A 19,663-nucleotide genomic window follows, 5' to 3' on the forward strand; every position below is an offset into this window, starting at 1 on the left:
CCAAATCAGTTTTTGTTAAGAAATCCCATTTCATCACCATTGTTTCAAAAGAACTGTTCTGAGCAAAGGATCCATATCACCAGTTACCTCAGAAAGAAGAAATCCATAGTATCAGTGATACAGAGAATTAAAAACTAAAGGCAGATGTACACGCACAAGGATGCTACCACTGCATCCCACAACTTTTAAGAGCAACATCCTTCACTGGCACAAGAATCCCCCAAAAGCTTATTTGCACTATATCCAGTCATATGTACTGAGGGCCAGGTCATACCATGCATTTCCTCAAGTTTAAGGGAGGTGGAGGAGAGCAAACTATATACAATATTAATACAGAACATAAAATACCTCTATATTTCTAAGGAGACTGAAATTTTCTCCCTTTTCCTAACCCTTTAAATATCAATTTTTTCTCTGGATCAATTCTTATAAATCAAAGCAGTCCTGGACATTTCAGTCTAACAGCAGACTTACCTAGTACAGTGTTCTCTCCAACAGAGGCCAGTAGGAATCCCTAGAAAAAAAAAAAGGTAAGGATGAGTGTGTTTCACCATAGTCTCAAACTTCACATTCCTGGTTCAAAAGGACTGAGTTTCCAAGCAGCTAGATTTCTCTGCAATATACATTTCTTTTTGAACCCCTGAAAATTCATACAGCTAAAATATTCTGTGCCAGTCAGTTCTGTGGTTCAGCTCTACACTATGCAAAAGTATCAGGTTTTTATTTTTAACTGCCATCTGATAATAAGGAGGAGGAAGAGAATAAATGAAATAACTGAAGAGGAAAACACTTTCTTCCTGTTGATTTTCCATGACACTTGTGGTTATTTTGTATAGATCCGCCTTGCTCTCTCAAGCCAAATTTAAAAAAAAAAAAAAAAGGCAGATAAGTGCTGGCTTTGATCTTAAAAAACAATACAGAGAAAGATAAAGTCCACTGTACTTTTTTGATACTGCATAAACCACAAGTACTTACATTCAAGAGGAAGGCATAACTGTATAATGCCACAGAATTCTCTATTCTTTACTGATAACTCATACCACACTTCTTCAATACTACCTTGCACTGGTTTGTCATTTTAACAGAACAATTAGTTCAGAAGGGTTTATTGCTTACTTTCTTTTTTTTGAGTGGAAGAAAATTAGGAAAAAAACCCCAAAACTATATGTTGTAGCAAGCCTGCTTTTCCCTTCATTACATCAGCAGGCATAAAGACACGAGCATCTCTCTAATAAGAAGTCTCCTGAACCAAGCGATGGGATACACAGTCACTCACCCAGAAGAGAAAGCTCCCTTAAATCACCATTGTTTCTTCTTCAGTGACCACTCAGTGACTGTAATTATTACCTGTACTTACCAAATCTGCATTCTAAGAGGACAAGAATAAAAGAGCAGAGGTAAGCTAGCCACTATTAGGACCTCCTCCCAGAACAGGAAAAATCAGAGAGGTTTTCTTCTAGAGTTTACCAAATCTTCAGGCAAGAAGCTTTACAGAATTATTTTAGTCAAGATCAGTTTTATGTCTACAAATTAAGTAACAAACTTATCAGTTAAGTAAAAAAATTAATTTACAGTAAGCAGAAAAAAAACAAAGACCTATGTAAAACCAGGCTCAAAGAGCACTGGAAACTTCTGTGAGGCTCTAGTAACAAACTGCATATAGAAAAATATCTGATCTGCCACATTGGCTGCATCCAAATCCCAAGTAAATGAAATGAGTTTGTTTTATGCTCTGACAATAAACGCATTTCAGTCGTCTTATGTCTTCAGCAATATATTTTGCCTTTAGAAAAACAGTCCTATTAAGACTTACAAATCCCATTTCCAATCTTGAACTTTGCATCAAATTTGTAAAAAGACATTTAGATAAGATATGCACAATGTAAACAAAGCAAGGACAGCAACCTGATTTCACAATACACAGTTTATTTCAATACTTTTAATCAGTGAGAAACTAAGTGAACAATACACAATTCACAATACAATCTTTGTAAAAGCTGGAAAAGATATTAAGGTTCATGTTAAGTTCAATGTACTCTATTTTTAACTTTAGTCAAGTCCCTTCTCATTAGCAGTAACTTAATATTGGAGAAACGATTGGAGCAGCTAGGAAGTTAGATGTAGAAATTTATGTTTTTAAATATAAATTTTAGCACAACAAACAGTTACTTAGGCCTGGACACCTAATATAATCCTCCATTGTCAGAATATGCCAAATCAAGGCTTACAAATAGAATGTAGCAATTGATGCTTGTTATTTTTATTTTATGATAAATGTGTGCTTCATATGTTTAATTCCAAAATTAAAAAGCAAAAAGCACACCAAAAAAAATAAACCCAAAAAACCAAAACCACAAAACCAAACACACACAAGAAAAAGCACCCCAAAACACACCAAAACCCCACACAGCAAACCAAACAAGTTCTGGAACCCATTTTGCTCCAATTCACACACTAGAGTAGTCTTCACATCCATATAGTTTGACACTAATGGAAGAATTCCTTAACCTACCCTTTAAATAGTGAAATTCAGAACACTGCTGTAAGACCTGCTGAAGATACTTTTGAAAGCATTTCACAAGACCAAATCAAACCTGAATCTCCTGACTGACTTACTGGGAAAAAGCTGAGAGTTTACATAATAGTGAACTGAAAGACAATGCCTTTGAAAACAAGCCCAAGACTTCTGCATTTCAAGGATGCTAACAAAGAGGGAAGAGGCATGACCATCTGCTTCTCTTTAAGAGATAACAAACTGGTTTTGAGCGCTCCTGTATGTGTGAGCACCTGTGTCACATGACAGATAACCTTGTTTGGAGGCCAGAACTCTTTCAAGAAGTCTAGGGCATTAAGAACTACCTGTTTTTCCAAGAGACAGAGTTAGCAGTAGCAGAGACCATGGTACTTTCATATGCATATGATATGACACTGAAATCTTTCAGACAAATGCTAGCTAAACAGTGAATTAGCAGCCATCTCCATGTTATTTTACTCCATGGAAGCAGTAACTTAATTTCTCCAAGAGGATTAAACTAACTTCTGCCAATTCTGACATCAGTAACTTCTCTGCTATGTCATGGTAAATTGTAGCTAATACAGAACTTAATATTTCCAAGATGACAGTAATATCTTTGGAGCTAGAGCAATAGAGGAATGTTGTGGTGAACTCTGCCTGGAGACAGTTTAGTCACATCTGGATACATGGCACCAAAACCAAGATAAACAAATTATCCCGAATGGAAAACAACCAAAGGATCTAATTCTAGAAGCTGTATTTTCTGCTTATCTAAAAGTTATTAAAGCACTTAAGTATTCTTTGTTTTATCTGACTCTTGATCTGTGCTTTGTCCTTCTGTTTCTCTAGCTTTTAGACAGAGATAGGATCTAGGACTGCAAGCCTTGAGTGCATGGAGTGAAACAGATTCAAGATAACTCCACATTCTAGCACACTTTGTCAAGAAATTCTTGCACTTAGAATGAGGAAAGAACTGCTAAGATATGTGCCAAGGAAAAAAAAAAAAACCTCTAAGTCGATTACCAATGCACGTAAAGAACTTTACACCTTAGGCTTGCTCTAGACTTGCTTCCAAAAAAGTGCCAGTGGTACTTTTTGTTTGGGGTTTTGTTTTTGTTTTTAACCTAGCCCTTTTGGTCAAGTCTACTAGGTGTATGCTCTCATAAAAGAGTTAAGAAAAGTTTTAATATTAAAGCACTTCATCTGCTCTGCAAAACATGTTTACAATATTGTTTTATGTAAAAAATTTCACTGCAAGTTCCTCCAACTATGAAATACCAGCTCTCAACTGACGGATGGTGGCCAATCTTGTACAAAAAACTTAGGCAACTGCTTCATGCCTCCTTAGGCTCTTGAACAGAACACTGAAATGCATGAGGACTACCCCATGCACAGCATACAAAGTCAGAGCAGTTTCCAAAATCCCCACTTTGGAGGCAAGGCCTTTAATTTAGCATGAAATGCTAAAAATGCTACCTTAATATACCAGGCAAGCTAGAACATGCCACTTTTCAGCTGTATTCTTTTGTGGTGTTTTGTGGGTGGGGCTTTGTTTTGGTTTTACACTCACCAATAGCCCTAGCTGTATCTTTGTTTCAACTGATACAGCTAAGTCTCTCCAGGGCTGTTACTAATCTTTTTCCACTGTTGATGCTATGGAGCATATGTAACTCTAGAAGACAAACATTCTATTTCATGCAGTTATTTCTGTTGGCAGGGTGGGATTTTTTTGTCGTTTTTTAACAATAACAATACATTAAGACCTGAAGTGCCTTGCTAACTTTCTCTGGGGTGGATGAAAAGCCTGGAAGATTTGCAAGTTTTTTTATTATTCCAGAAAAAGCAAGTCTAGACTGGTTTGGAATTACTAAATAGCAAGGATCCATAATAGAAGAAACTTTCAGACAAGTGAGTATGACTATAGGAAAGTACCTAACCTTTTGTTCAAAATATTACATAAGAAAGTTGAAACAACCTTACTACTGCAAAGAAAAATGCTTCTGAAGTGGCTGAGGCCATTAGTGTAGCTAAGCTTGGGTCTATTTTGGTGATAGCCAGTAAATATACTTGGAATAAAATACCACCCTTGTCTAGGATCTTAACTCACCTGGTTTTGTTAGAAGCTATCAACCAGCTGCATCCTCAAGCAATCTCTAACAGCTGTGGAAGATGAGACTGTTTCTCTCATGAGCTCTTGGACAGCTCTTAAATAGGAACAGGACACTGTAAAACACCATGAGAAGCTCAGGTGTAAGGCTGACCCACAAATCTAGCCTGCTCACTTTTGGAAAACCCTCTTGAGTGCACATAAAGTGAAAAACAAACCTGATTTTTCTCTTAAACAGATAATTATATCTGGTCCACAATGGTTTCTTTTAATACAATTTGCATGAATAAGCCTTAGGTAGCTTTGAAGTTACCTTTTACCAGCAGTGTAGACAAGGTGTTGCAGTCAGCAAGAATTTAGTTTACAATCTGGATAAACGTCTCCTGAAGGTCAGGACAGCACACAGCCCAGTGCAAAGCCCTGCCGTGGTAGCGCAGGTAGGGGATTGCACAGACAGCTCTGGGGAGATATGCCTGTACCAAGCAAGTCCCTGTAGTAGTCGGTGATGGAAATACCAGCCCTGCGGGGCTCAAACTCTCATACCACCCCACCTGCAATTTGTTTGTGGCCTGTGTAAGACTGGTTATTTTGCAAACAAAGTGCTTGTATATGCCACTACTTCGTATCATGTGGAATTACCCCAGAGACCTCTGTTCTGGGTCACTGGTGAAAATTATTCTTTTCTTCTGGCTTCACACTATAGCAATGGATACACTAGCATTTACTGTAATGCTACAATGTGTGGTAAAATTTGAACAGACTGCTTACTTTGAAGAAAATGATACAGACACTTAACAGGACTGCCTTAAAAACCAACCTTAATAACACAGAGATTTTCCTTAACTCCCTCTTACCAACTATTTGAATGCACAACTCTTTTCCATCCTCTTACTAGGGTTTAGGCTTGTTTTACTGAAGGGGAAATAGACTGGATTACTAACCCAATATCCTTAGCTATTCTATTTTCCTTCCCTCCTTAAGTATGTGTATACCTTGTTATTCTAGAAATAGAAGTCTCAGCTCACCTACCATTTCTGTGCAGTGCGAGATATACTCCAAAGATGGAGCTCCTTGGCTTCTGTGGACAACTACCATTGAACCTACTTGGTTCAATCCCAATTTTCACAGACGAGACTTCAGTCTTGGTAATGTTTACTTCAAAACAGACATCTCCAAATCCAGTTCTAGAGAGTGGCATCAAACCTAGATCATGCCATGGGAAGTCTGGCCCACAGCTCCAGAGATGTTAACAGAAATTATTCTCTGTAAATATTTCTTAGTATTAGATATAAAATCACACACTTGGAAAATACCAACATTCCCCAAACCTACAAACTAATCAGAAGTTAAAAACAGGTGTGTGGGGGAGACAAGCTCATACATGTTTTTGAGAAGAAGCTACAAGAACTGTCTGTTCAGCCTAAAAAGCAAGAGAAAGGATTAAATTGCTGCCTGAATACATTAAGTTCTTAAAACAAGAGCTTACAGCTTTTTGAAAGAGGTTTGAAATGTAGTCAGCCGTAATATCAACTGCTGAATCTAATGGCTGCTTCTGTTGCTCTCATACTACCATTTTAGTCCAAGAAATGATGCAAGAAGAAGAAAAGTTTAAATCCAAAAAGGAAAAAAAAAACCCAAACAAATAAAGAGCCACATAAAACCATGGTAGCCTTTTACTAGTCAGGTAACTATCCAAACCAAGGAAACAGCACTTTGTCATTCTAACCAGGTTTTACTCTAGTGGATTCAATTTTATGCATGCAGAAAATCTCTTCTAACCTCAGACGTAAGATCAACTTCATGATCAACCCCTTCTCTAGCCTTCTCTCTGAATCACTGTGTGTTAGACTGAAAATGCTAGCAAGTGTATCAGACATTCTCTAACTATGTCCACAAGGATTTAGATGTAAGAATGCACCTGGATGTCTCATAAAAGAAACACTTAAGTATAAATCCGAATTCTCAACATAAGTTGAGAAGCATCGTGCTTGAATTTTCACCAGTGCAGACAGTCATTTTTGCACCATAAGCTTCAGGCTTGGGCATCAATTCTGATTTAAGTTCTTCAGCTTGTAGAGGTTCTATTTTTTGTTTTGCTTTCCTTTTAAATAAGAAAATTTGCACATCATTGATACTAGAATACTTACGATTTGCATTTCAAGTAAAATACACCCCTCCAGGATTCTAAGAGTCTTCAAGTATCTGATGAATAAATACATAGAGTAATTAAAGAGAATCCTTTCCTTCAACCCCAAAATAAAATACTGTTTTGCATCCCTATTGTTGCTTTCTCAAAGCAGAATGATCATTTCCTGAATTGTTTGGTGTAGATATTTTGCTTAAGCAGCAAGCACTCCAGGCTACAACTGATGAGTGACCTTGAGACAGCTCTTAGAAGGCAGTTGCCATAGTAACACCACCACAAATGTGGTACATCCTCAGCTGACACCACCAATCTGGTGCAACAGATCCATAATAAGTACATCTACCCTGTATTAGCATCTCGATATTTAAGGAGGAAGTTACTAGATTATTCTAAAATAAAATAAATTTAAAAAAGAATTTCCAAACCCTCTTGTGCTGTGGCAGACACCGGTTACGCTGTATAAATACAAGTGAGGAAGGCTACACAAGTCCACACAGTACAAGAGCTAAATAAAGTATGCTAAAATAATGCTCTACTGAAAGTTAAAGCTACTGAGTTAATCCAGAGAGGAGACCTTGGTCCAGGAATGAAGAAAAACATTGCAAAAGCACATAACTAAGAAAGAAAGTTTGTCTTTTCTCAGGTTCTCTAATACAAATAAACTTTGTGGAGCCATGCTGTGTCAAACCTACAGCCAAATGCAAGCACAATGGATTATTTTTTCATGACAGAATATTATAAGTCTCACCTGTGCAACCTCATCACCCTCAATAAACTTTCAAACCAACTTGGCACTAAGGAATAGTGTTGCCCCAAAACTTTTTCTCTACATAGCATGCTACTGGGTCTTGTGAACTCTGAAAGAGGAATGGAAATGTGAATCATTACAGAACTGTCAAAAAGGAAACATCTAGATAGAAAGAGTTGTAGTTAACAGAAACGTTCAGTAGAACCACTTCAATTCAAAGGATTAATGAACAGATTAAGACAGTTCATTGTAACAACTACCAGTCAGACATTAAAGCTTGCTTTAAAACTAAACTGCAGTTTGAAGACCCATCTTTTTCTTAAACTCAAACCAGCAGAAAAAGCCAATCACATCAGTTTCATAGTTTGTTGATGCTCAAAAGATTCTATTATAGGTAAAACATTTGTGCACTGTAATTAGAAACAAGTTACTACTGCTCCACCTCTGATGAAGTCAGCTAACTTCATGGGTTTGCCCCTCTCATAAGAGAAAGCATTTATTGAAATTCCATAGGAATGGAATCTCTGTCAGCTAAGAGTTAATTCTTAGAATTAGAAGGGAAGGGAAGTTAGGGAAGGGAAGTTAGGCTTTTGGACACTCCAATCTTAAGAATCTGGTCCACAGTTAATTTAGTCAGTCAAGTACCTGCCCTGAAACCTGGGCAAGGAGCTCCTGCATCCATAACTGTAACCTAAAGGTATACAGAAAACAGGAAAGTAGCTCAGACAATACTAAGCAGACATTGAACAGGGCCCTAAATCCAAAAAACCACTAAAAAATTATTTTTGGCAACTGTGCATTACAGTGCAATTAGCAATCAAGAATTCAGCTGTGCTGCTTTTGAAGGTCTGGAAACACTGCCACCTTGACTGAAAAAGGCATTATTTGAGATTGATGATTCTGTCCATTACTGATATGTGCAACTCTTCCCACTTCCACCACTTGTATGAGGCTGCAGGTAAGATGGCAATATTCTAAACTGACCTGTGTCCTATCAGTTTGTGTACAGGCACTGACAGGTTCCTTTAGAACAAGTATTCATATAAACATTAAATATGTTTCTATTTAGCAATAGCTTCCTACAGTAAGCATACTTTTATCAGAGTACAATAATTTGTCTTCAGCTCTGCACATAGTTGTTTATTTTGGCCTAGCTGTACAGGTGCTTAGTTTCTCCTACACCCAGTACCAGCCGAGTCTCTCCTTTATAACACATTTGTTTCAGGAACAGTTACAGGAACTCCATCCAGTTTACATTTGAGTACAACTGTGTCTGTTCTAGTCACACCTCACCAGGCCCTTGCACTAGTACTGGTGTTTGTGCAACTAGGGGTAAGCTGGCAGCCAGTAGCTGTTTGGTGGGTTTGTTTGGGTTTGGGGTTCATTTTTGTTGTTGTTGATGGGCAGGAGGGAATGGACAATTCTGAGTTAAACCTCTGCTGACTGCAAAAGCCTCAGTCCCAAAGCAAGGAGAGGTAACAGAAAGACAGCACAACAAGCCTGACTTGGCTTGAGAGCAATGGAAGTATACCACACCACCTTGGAAAGACAGCAGTCCACAGGGATATGTTTGAAGGGTTCCGAGGTTATATTTTCAATTAATACTGGAAAGAAGTTAGTTTGTTGGGATGTTGCTTGCTTTTTGCACAATATGCAGCCTCGGCTGCAACTCCAGCATTTAAGCAAAAAATACCCCACCAAACAAAAACACCAAACCGAAACTAAACCCATTATAAAGGGTTTTTTAGGCCCTAACCTAAAAGAACATTAGTCAACAATAAATATCGGTACTGACAGAAAGACAAGGCACATTCAACATAAGGAGTGCTTTGGATCTTGGAGAAAGGTCAGGGAGCCTTTTGGTAAACAAGAACAACTTAAACAGAGCTTCAAGGTAGACAAATGAGGTTGAACCTGTAGATCCTTTCACTTTGATTTTCAACAATGTATCTGAAGGTACAATCCTTTTATAGATCACCATTAAATGTTTTAAAGTTAACTTTTACAAAGGACTATTAGAACATGTTTCCTAATGTCTTCCTTTAGTACAAAAATACAACAATTAACATTTCTAGTTTAACAACATACAGCACTTACTGGAGATGTTAGCCTAGAATCACTATTGGTGGCAGCAAAAGATGGATTGTCACCTGATAGTGTAGCAGTGACCATGTACTAACAGCTACAGTTAACATAAACAGTAAAACAAGAAACTGAAGGCAAGATTAATACAACCAATAGCTGAAATACAGCATGGGAGTGGTTTATGCAAATTCTTACAAGTGAGAACTGTTTTCCTTGACAATTCATTTGCAGGGAGCATTTGCTTACCAAGTAGCTTGAAGTTTCAGTCAAAATGAGGCTTCTAACTGGAATTCCAGTAATATAAGCATGCCTGCATGTTATTAAAAGGAATAGTGGAAAATTTCACAGGCTGACATCCAGAACGTCTGCGGTTCCTTTTCATATTTCTCTCTTCTTGCAAAGCAGTTACTAGACCAGAACTTCAATTTTTTTAATTTTTTTTTTTCCCATCAATTGTAAAGCCTGGAAATTTCCACTGCTTTAAAAATTTTTAAAAAGATTTCTCAAATGTACAGCTAAAGCCACCTTAACACTCCTGCCGGGATGGAATCTTTAGTTTAAGCAAAAGTTTCATCAATACGAAGTAGTGCTAAAATGAGGGGAAGGAAAAAAAAACTGTAACCAGACACCAAAAGCATTGCTTGACCAATCTGAAATATTATCCCACTACATATTAATCTCTGGGTAAAGGTCATTTGAGGTCCACCTACAGACAGATGGGCAAAAGAAGATGAAGCAGTTCAGGATAAAGCTACCTGGTATCTGTACATTTAAACAGGAAATACAGTGGGTGACAATGCAAGCTATCTCAGCTCTATCAAGTGATGTCTCTCCTTCAATTTCCTCAAATCTCCACTCATTTTACATCTCCCTGGATTTCATTTGCAACCCCTACTACCTTCTTATGATATCTAACACAGCTAATATAAGTCTGGAAAGTTGGCCAGCACTTGTTCTCGTACCTCACACCTCTGCAAGTCTTACAACCTTTTTGCTTTCTTTTTTTCAGTTTTCTGTGCACAGAGCAGAAGAACTGTCTTCCTTTTTAGGGGGGATCAAATGGACATTGTAGGTTCAGAAAGATCCTGCTTTTGTTCCATTTTAACCAAGAGAACAATTTGCAGATGAACTACTCTTGCTTTTGTTGCCTTTAGAGCCATCTGCTACTAGAAAGTTTCTTTAAATACTGATTAAAGAGGGATTCTATCAATTAATGCCTAAAAATACTATTTCCCATTCAGAGATTTTAATGGAAAACCAGAACTTGCCAATAAGGAAACATAAGTTATTTACAAAGCAAGACCAATGCACACACCAGAGCATGGCACTGAACTAGTATGTAACCAAGTAAGGTACCTTTAAAGTGTCTTGAATCCATTTGTTCTTTCAGATTTTCTCATTTAAAAGGCTGCTACAAAATTATGCTCAAATGAGAAGTCTAAACCAAATATTTTTATACTTCCTTCTTAAGTCGTTAAGACATAAGGATTCTCTCTTACAGTACTTGATAACTGTGAGCCAAGCAAGTGTTTTTTTATAAGTACTGGTTAAAAGGATTAAAAATCCATGCACATCTAACAGCATTACCCCAAGTGTGGTCCTATATGCTGTGGTCTGTCCACTGAGCCAGAAATCTCCACCCTGAACATCAAGAAGACTTCCACAGAAGATAAAAACAAGGAACACTGCAACAAAAGGCACTGCTGTGCGTGCCTTAGTTCACTGCAGCAGCAAAGATGGAAAGAGTACAAAAGGAAGTGCAATACAAGCCATAACTCCCTAATTCTGTCTAACCTCTTTAGCCCAGCCTTTATGGGAGGGAGTCATTATACGGGAAGAGCTCTGAAAAGTCTGTCCAAGTCAATAGCAAAAAAGTTGCAAATTTCTGTTTTAAATTTGTTTTGTTTAAATGTTTGTTTAAATCTCCTTAACATGCACAAGCTGCCAAGAATGGATAACCATTTTAAAGTGTGAATAAGAGGAAGAAATTGCTTTTGAACCTTTACTACTTCTTCAATAAGCTTTCAAGAAACAACATAGTGCTTCCACATACTAACTGTGTGCTCACATAGCACACCCTCAACAGCTGTCCAAAAAGTTTTGGGAAAAGTTAGTTCAAGTTGACTACTTTAGCTGCTACTCACATACACACATATCGTAGCAAGAAAGCAGAGTACAGGAGTTTCCCTTTTTCTCACCAGCCTCCATAGTAGGTAATGAAAACACAACTTGAGTACTGAACAAACCCAGAAAGGTTACGGTGATAAAACACACTTTAGGATGATCAGTGAGGCATTAGGTTTTACTTCTCAAACTGGTGCAAAAAGAACACAAAACTGTTCTCTTGATTGGCATAGAGAACATGTGTTTCAACTTGGAAGGTAAATCACTTCTGCCTTCTGCTTAACCCTTCCACTGTTAACAAATACCACCCAACCCATTCCCTGCTCCATTCCCTGTTCTATCACTTTGGAATGTTTCAGTGAGGCAGGGCATTCTGTTAGTAGAAATATGATAATCCTACAGAAAATGTGTGTAGAGCAACAAAACCAAACTGTTATATTCTTAGGTGTGCAGTTTAACAAGTTCTAACTGCATTTTATTAGAGACTTCCCGAAAGACTATTTTCTTCCAATTCATGCTAACTACGAAAGCATTTGAAAGACATTTATGATATCCAGGATCATTCATGTAAGAGTTAACCAAAAGCTGTTTGATGTACTTTGAGCAAGCAGGTTAAGCAATTTCGTAACCAAACTTTTAATGCTGAATCAGCACTAGAAGTTGGATTTAACTTCACCCCATTTACCTATATGTAAATGACTCAGCTCACCAATGGAAGGTAGCCACAAAACATTAAACCCATGAAGGTTTTGCAAGGTTCTTATTAGACCTACAGCAATAATTTAAGTGTTAACAAAGAATAATAAGAAGTCTAAAAAGTGAACTGTTATGCAAATCAAGAAAGCAGCCCATCTTTATACCAGAGGTTTTATCCTCAAAAGATTCTTAAAGTTACACTTCACTCATTTACTTAGAAAGTAGAGTAAATTAGCACCCTTAGAACTTACTACCCATTTGCCAATGTAAGGTAAATATAGCGGCTTAGTCTTATTATGCTTCAACAGTTCATATTTAGTGCTCTAGCCAGAGCTTAGAGCAGTAACAGACCTGCTTAAGACTTAGCAAAACAAAAATTCAGAGGCTATCAGATGAGCAAAATGAAAAAAAAATAAAAGTGCATCACTGCCGGAGGCTTCCATTGCTTAGTCACTCTTGGCATAGTGAAACACCAGAAACGCTTCAACTATTTCTCACATTTTTTTCCCCAAGATTATGCTCTTGTTCTTTTAAGCCTTTAATAGGAAGACATGTCTCCAAAGCAGTGCATAAGAGAGCTACAATGGTAGCTTTGCAGTGGCTGGTGCTAATGAGCCAGTTTTATGCTGCGTTTGTGGAACAAGCAGATATATTTACCTACTCACCCTGTGCAGTTCCAAAAAGCATGCAATAAGAAACAGTCTGCTTGATTTTACTATGTAGCCCATTACTAACAGATTTCAATACTGCACCATCTGGTAGACTGGGAACATGATCAGCAAGTTATAGATTTAAAAATATATGTATATACACACACTAATTCTTAAGTTTGTCACAACAGTTATGAAAGTTCAAGTTTCTAGAAAAACAAGAGTTTAAAACCTCCATACTGGTTTCAAGAGAATCAAGAATTGCGTGTGCGTGTTTTAAACCTCCACAACTCTTCCTCAGATGTCTCATGGCTTTATAGTGTGAAAGCCTAGAGGGGACAGCATAGTTTGTATTTTAATACACTACCTGAAACCACTGATTTACAGTTATGATACAGCCTTTCCCTTTTCACTAACCACTCTTCTGTAGGTGTTTCTAACTATAGTAAAACTTAGGTTGAAGATGACATTGGGGAGGACTTCCATTAGAAATAATTTAAGAACCACATTTGTTGAAGGAAACACAGTCCATTCTTAGTTCTTTGATATCTGTAGTGCTATTCAAAAACATGTTTGCATGCCTAACAATAAAGTACTCCAGAAAATTTCATTTTTACCAGTTGCGTTTGCCCAGACAGAGCTACTGAAGTCACAAAGACAGGGTATCTCGTTCCATTCCACCCTGCTTAAAGCTCACAAGAAAAAGCACATGTGTAGCCCTGTGCAGGTTCTAGGCAAAGCAAATCCCAGAGAGTCTTCTGCCTTTTCTTTCTGCCCTATTCCACTCAGTCCCCTTCCTACCACTGCCAAGGGAAAACAAAATAAAAAACAGGCTACAACTGAAACACCCAAGAGAAACCTACTATATTGGTAACATTTTTAGCCAGGTAACCTGTTTCAGTGTTGCCTTTGAAAAGGCAGACAACTCGTTTGCTCACTCCCATGCAGCAGAGAACAGGAGGGGGAGGAAGGCAAAATAGAAGTATCTTCATAACTCAGAAGCCACACACAGAATGTTCTGTGAAACTACACAAACAAACTTACCTTGAAAACATGCCTCTAGAAGACCTGAATATACCTGGTGGTACTAGATTATCACATCCCACAGCTCTAAGACACCTTGACATGGATCGAGTGTGGAAACAGTAAAGGGTTCTGGCTTTGTCAGAGTGTCATGGTCAGTTAAGGCTAATGCAGGTGCTAGTCATTATAGCTATAACACTTGTATTGTTTGCAGCCGCCTTCTCCCTCCTCCCCCATTTTCAGGTGCACCTGATGAATCAGGACAAAACAGCTCCGCAGTTTAGCCACATGTGTAATAATTTTGACGAAGAGTTGCTTGTCCTGAACTAACAATTACAGCATTTTCTAGAGAACTTTTATGGATGGATTGTTCCAGAAGTCTGAAAACACTGTAAAATACAGATGGCTTTAGCCTTCAAGTCCTATCAGTACCCATGTGTGTAATCTTCAAAAAACAACTTAACCTGATAGTATGAAAGCCTTTCAAATAGTATTCCCCATAGGGCAGTGATCCATAACCCAACAAAAAAGGCTGGACAAACAGTCTAACTACACTTGACCTGAACAGGCTCACATTTAACAGTGGTGGTGACAAAGTGGGGGTGGGGACAGAACCAAAATCAGAAAAAAGAAAAAAAAACAACCACAAAAAAACAAACAAAAAGCCTCTGCACACAAACAGAGCACATGAAGTCAGGGACTACCTAAAGGTAGATCAATACCTGTAGAGCTGACCTTATCACATTCACTTTCCTAGTATATTGCAAAAGCAGTCATAAACTCAGAAGTAAGCAACTTACACCATATCCTAAGCTTATCATCAGCAGTAACAAGCCTGATTTTACAGGGTATAAGCAAGATGAGCAGTAAAACCAATGGTGGCCCCCATGATCTCTTCTCCCTCTTGTTTAAATAGCATACTGTCTTAAGCAACTGCTTTTTTCTTACCTCTGTACAATGTCAGAAATAGGACTGGCTGTAGATAACATAAGAAAAATGTGTGTCCACACCTAAAAGCATAAAACCTCACCAACAATAATGCCACACACTGCACATGGAAGGCTAAAATCCCCTCATGAGACTGACATTGGAGGCAAGGTAATTTTGTTCCAGTTCAAAGAAAATCAGCTTATTGATAATTGTCAGCTAAAAATAAAACCTGCCAATTAACCTAAAAGTATTATTAAAGTAATAGGGCCCATCTTAAGTACTCATTTATATGGCATAAAAAAGGATTTTATGTACCTTCTCTTAACTAAATGCAGCATATAAAATCAGAATGGAAATAAATTCCACAGCAGATTTACATCTGTAGTAGTTAAATTCTTTCACAATTGCCTCTTCCCTAATACACTGCATTTAGAAACATCAATAGATCTAGCCAGAGAAAAAAAGCACACAGGCATGCTGCCCCAGCATTCAGGTTTAGATATTCCTCACCACTCTCATACCCCTGGCATAAAGAATACTATCCCTCTCCTCCCCCATCTCAATTTTTTAGTACACAAACAAGTCAGAAGAATATTTAAGACATTTCTAAATACTCATGATCAAAAACCGTCCATGAACATAATGCAGAATATCCTGTATCACAGAGTCATTCAAGATCACCTCTTCAAGGGAGGCTCATTTAAATGCAGGAGTTGAAGCAACCTCCAGTGTCAGACTGTAGTGTCCAATATCATTTTACATGCTACCAATGGCTTGATTTCACAGACAAATAGAACGAAGACACCCCTTCATTCTCAGGGTTCTTAAAAGAATAAAAGACTGAACACCCTTTTCTATGCAACTGTAACACAGAAATTCATCTTGAAGATTTTGACTGTGATTTCTTGTCCATTATTAATGAAAAAACCAGCTCAAGATCAAAAGATAATGTTCTATTGTAAAGGAGATTTCCTTCTCCTTCCTACTCTGCTTTTTGTCTCAACTATACATTAGCCTCAGTGATACCATGCAGAAAACTGATAAGCAGACAATGCAAACTTCCAAGTTATTAAACCCAAAGCCAGGATGAACACGGGTTTCAAATGAAGAATTAAAAGAAAAAAAAAAAAAATTAGCCAAAGCAAACCCAAATCTCACACAACTTATATGCAAAATAAAAGCAGCCTGAAAACAGCATGCTGTCATGAGGAAAGGGACTTCAGCAAGGCTGAATACTGGGTTTATTCTGCCTGCCTTCACTTCTTTTACCCCTCACTCTCCCAGTCTCTGTCTTCAGATCACAGCAACAAATCCACTGGTATTAATTAAAAATAAAGTAAATAAATAAGAAAGTAAAAGAGTTGACAAATTCTGAACAAGTCAAACAGCTCATTACAACTGCAAACAGTAATTAAATTACTGTATGCTTTCATGCAGTCTAGTTCAAGCACAAATAAAAATAATCCAGAACACACACACTAAAAAACAAAACAAAAAATACCCACAAGAAAACCCCAACCCACTGTTTTGCCTGCTTCCTCTAAACCCAAGCTCTTATGCTGGGGCTTTCACCCAGATACTATTTTGAAGCTATGCTGTATTTATAATTAGAACATACACATCTGTGTCTCATGCGTAGCGGCTCATTATAAGCCAGAAACATTTCACGAGAAAATATTTATTTTTACAATAGTGATGACAGAACCTTAAGCTTACTTTAAGTGTCTGTTTTAACTGCATAAGAGATACTGTATAGCTACACATTACTGCCTCTCACACTTCTAGATTTGCTTGTTTTCCCTTGTTATTCCAGAAAGAATCCAACATAAAATTTTCTGTTAACTTTAAGAGATTTAAAGGCAGAATCATTCTTTTTTGGTTTGTTTTGTTGGTTTTTTGTTTTTTTCCTTAACAGGTTAAAGAGGAAGGCGACACTGCCTGAACCAGAGACTGGTTTAAAACTGTGTTCACCGGATGAGCTGGCAAAGTGGGAAGCTTCTCTTTTAAAAGAAAACCTCACTGTGCTAAAGAGTAGGAGCAGAAACGACAAACAGAACCAACTTTAGAACCAAACAAAGAGGACTCTGGGAATTATGTCAACCTCAGACAGCATCCCCAACCATATTCAGCACGGTTTTACCCCAGAATCGCTATCACCTCCGGAGGTATGCGACCTCAGGGGGCGGGAGGGAGGAATAAATAAATAATTTTTTTTAAGTCTCATCTCCAGCCCTCAAAAGCGGAATTTCATTGCAGTTGCAAGGCAGAAATGGGTAAGACACATGGAAATCAACCTTTTATTTGCAGCATTCCTTATCCCTTTCGTTATTACCAGAGACAAGAGAAGTCACCTCTGAAACTTACCGAGGCTACAGGATGATCAGGAGGAAAATGCAGATAGCAGGGTGTTTGGAACCGCCTCGCTATCAGATAAACCCAGATGAATGGCAGACTGGGCCATTCTAGTCCAGGTATTTCCCGCACCCACCCGCTCTGCTCCGGGTGCGCAGGCGAGGGTCAGACGGCTCCGAACACAAATCCATAGCGACCCCAAGTCTCTCACTGCTCCGGGAGGAACCTCCACCCAAACTCACCCTACCGAGATACGCATCACACAGCGATGCGAGAAGCCTTCAGCTTAACACACCCGTCTCCCGCCGATGCCTCAGGAATCCCTTTCTAACTACACTCAGCGCTAAAGTTGCAATGGTTAGAAAGAGGTAAAGGCATTTACACACTGCTCTGGGAATCCCCTCATCCCCAGCCCTGCGAGTACTCAATACACACAACCCGTCTGCAATCCTCTCCCTCCTCCCCTCAGGGAGACACATCCATAGTGGGGAGGGGGACGAGAGGGCGAGGAGAGCCGCCCCTCAGGGCCAGCCCCAAGCTGCTCCCTTCCCCGGCAAGGGGCACACCTCCCTCCAGTATCTCAGTCCCACCCCAGCGCTGGGAGCAGGGGAACAAGAGCTACAACTCTCCTCCCTCCACTCGTTACTCCCTCCCTCCAAACCCCACTCACCTGGGAAAGGAGCCAAAGCTCAGCTACGTCTCCTTCTCCCCGTCTCCCCCGCGCTCAACCTCACGCCGCCATTTTCCTCGCTGCCTGGATTTAAATAGGAACCAGCCTGCCCGAGAGCGGCCGCCGGGCGGCGCGAAGCACTCTGGGACCTGTAGTGCGGCTCCGCGCGGGGCATCTCGGGACCTGTAGTGCCCAGCGCCACCGCTCCCACTGGTCCCCGCGGCAGCGGCGCGGCCCCGCCCGGCCCGGTGGCGGGAGCCGGCGGGGATGGGCAGGAGCGTGTCCGCCCGTACCGTTGCTGCCGCCCGCCGGTACGGTCCCCACCCGGCAAGCAAGGCAGCCGCCGGCCGTGCTTGATGCTCGGTAAGTAGCGGTTTACGTGCATGAAGGATTAAAGTGCAATAGAGTATCAGCCCTGCGCTGCACTCCACCACAACTTAGAGGTGAAAGCCACAGCTTCACCAAGCGCCACTTCTTTCCCTTTCAATGAAGAAAAAACCTAGTCTAGTAAAGAGAATGTTTAACAAAATGCAAACGGGTTACAATAAAAGTTTAAAAGCACATAAACAGCTTCTGTTACTCTCTACCTCAGGTGTGGGTTTTCAAATGAACATGTAAGAATGGTTCACTTGCTGTCTGTGAAAGCGAGGACATGAAGGGCTGCAGACTTGCAATATGGAACCTGCCCATGCCACCGGTTGCTTGCAGAAATACTATTTTCATAAACACTTCTAAAACTACTATTTAAAACTTTGCAGACTAAGGCTGGGTGGAGACCACAGCATACTTCAGGTTGTGTGAGTCATAAAGCAGCCTTATAAAAATGCTTTTCTTACTTTAAATGTGTGAAATAATGAAAGTGCATGGACTGAAGTCCTGCCAAGATATTCGTACAGAGCTCATTCTAGATGGACAGACAAGTAGAGCCATTAAGTAGACCTTCCAGCAATTCCCAAATAAAAAGATATGTCAAACTAGTGCTGGGCACTCATGAGCAAGTTACTGGCACAATATGAGTCTCCAGCTATCTCTGAAGTGAACATTACAAACCATAAAATCCAGAGATAATTAACATATGTCAAGTTCTGGGGAAAAAAAACAACCAAGTTCCACATTATTTACCTTGCAGTTACGCTGCACAAGAACTCACTGATTAAAAGTGTCCGTACTTACAAACTCAGATTTAGCCAGCTAGTAGAGACAGATTCCTCACGTTACCACAGCAGAAAAAGGGTTCATGTTGTCAGAGTACCTTAACAGGTGTGATGGCCTGTTCCTCACAGCATGCGATCTGCTGTTTAATGGTTCCACTTCCTCCATTCCAGGTGGTTGGTTTTTTGCAGATTGTTCTCTTCTTCTATTATGAATTAGAGCATTTATGAGGGCAGAAACAAAGGAAGCATGCAGGGAGGAAGAGGTTCATGAGGAGCAGCAGCAACCCTGGAGATTAGTTACAGTGGAGTTTTCTTTCCTTTTGGCAAACTGCGTATTATCCATATTTCTTCCATTTAGGCCACAAAATCCTTAAATTACACTTACATCGCATACCTTAGACTCAAGACTAATACAGAACTTCTAGTGTCAATAGAGAACAAATACTGAGCATCTATTCACCCC

At 39.3% G+C, this 19,663-nt stretch overlaps 1 protein-coding gene across 6 annotated transcripts in view; it reads right to left on the reverse strand.

Annotated features, from left to right (window-relative positions):
* Nucleotides 1-18,197, reverse strand: part of NCOA3 (nuclear receptor coactivator 3) — an 82,270-nt gene extending 64,073 nt beyond the window's left edge. For 5 of the 6 annotated variants that reach the window (XM_057432145.1, XM_057432148.1, XM_057432147.1 and 2 more), the window contains exons 1-2: nt 18,047-18,197; nt 475-514 (exon numbers count right to left, since the gene is read on the reverse strand). The gene's annotated coding sequence lies outside the window, so the exon portion shown is untranslated. Of the gene's footprint in view, nt 1-474; nt 515-17,388; nt 17,981-18,046 lie in introns of those variants that run through there. The other variant, XM_057432144.1, reaches the window with a different exon arrangement.
* Nucleotides 18,198-19,663: the final 1,466 nt, after the last annotated feature.

This window comes from Pezoporus wallicus, unplaced genomic scaffold (genome assembly GCF_028554395.1).
Source record: "Pezoporus wallicus isolate ANWC-B61680 ecotype Strahan unplaced genomic scaffold, APGP_CSIRO_Pwel_v1 contig_10810, whole genome shotgun sequence".
Taxonomy (NCBI): domain Eukaryota; kingdom Metazoa; phylum Chordata; class Aves; order Psittaciformes; family Psittacidae; genus Pezoporus; species Pezoporus wallicus.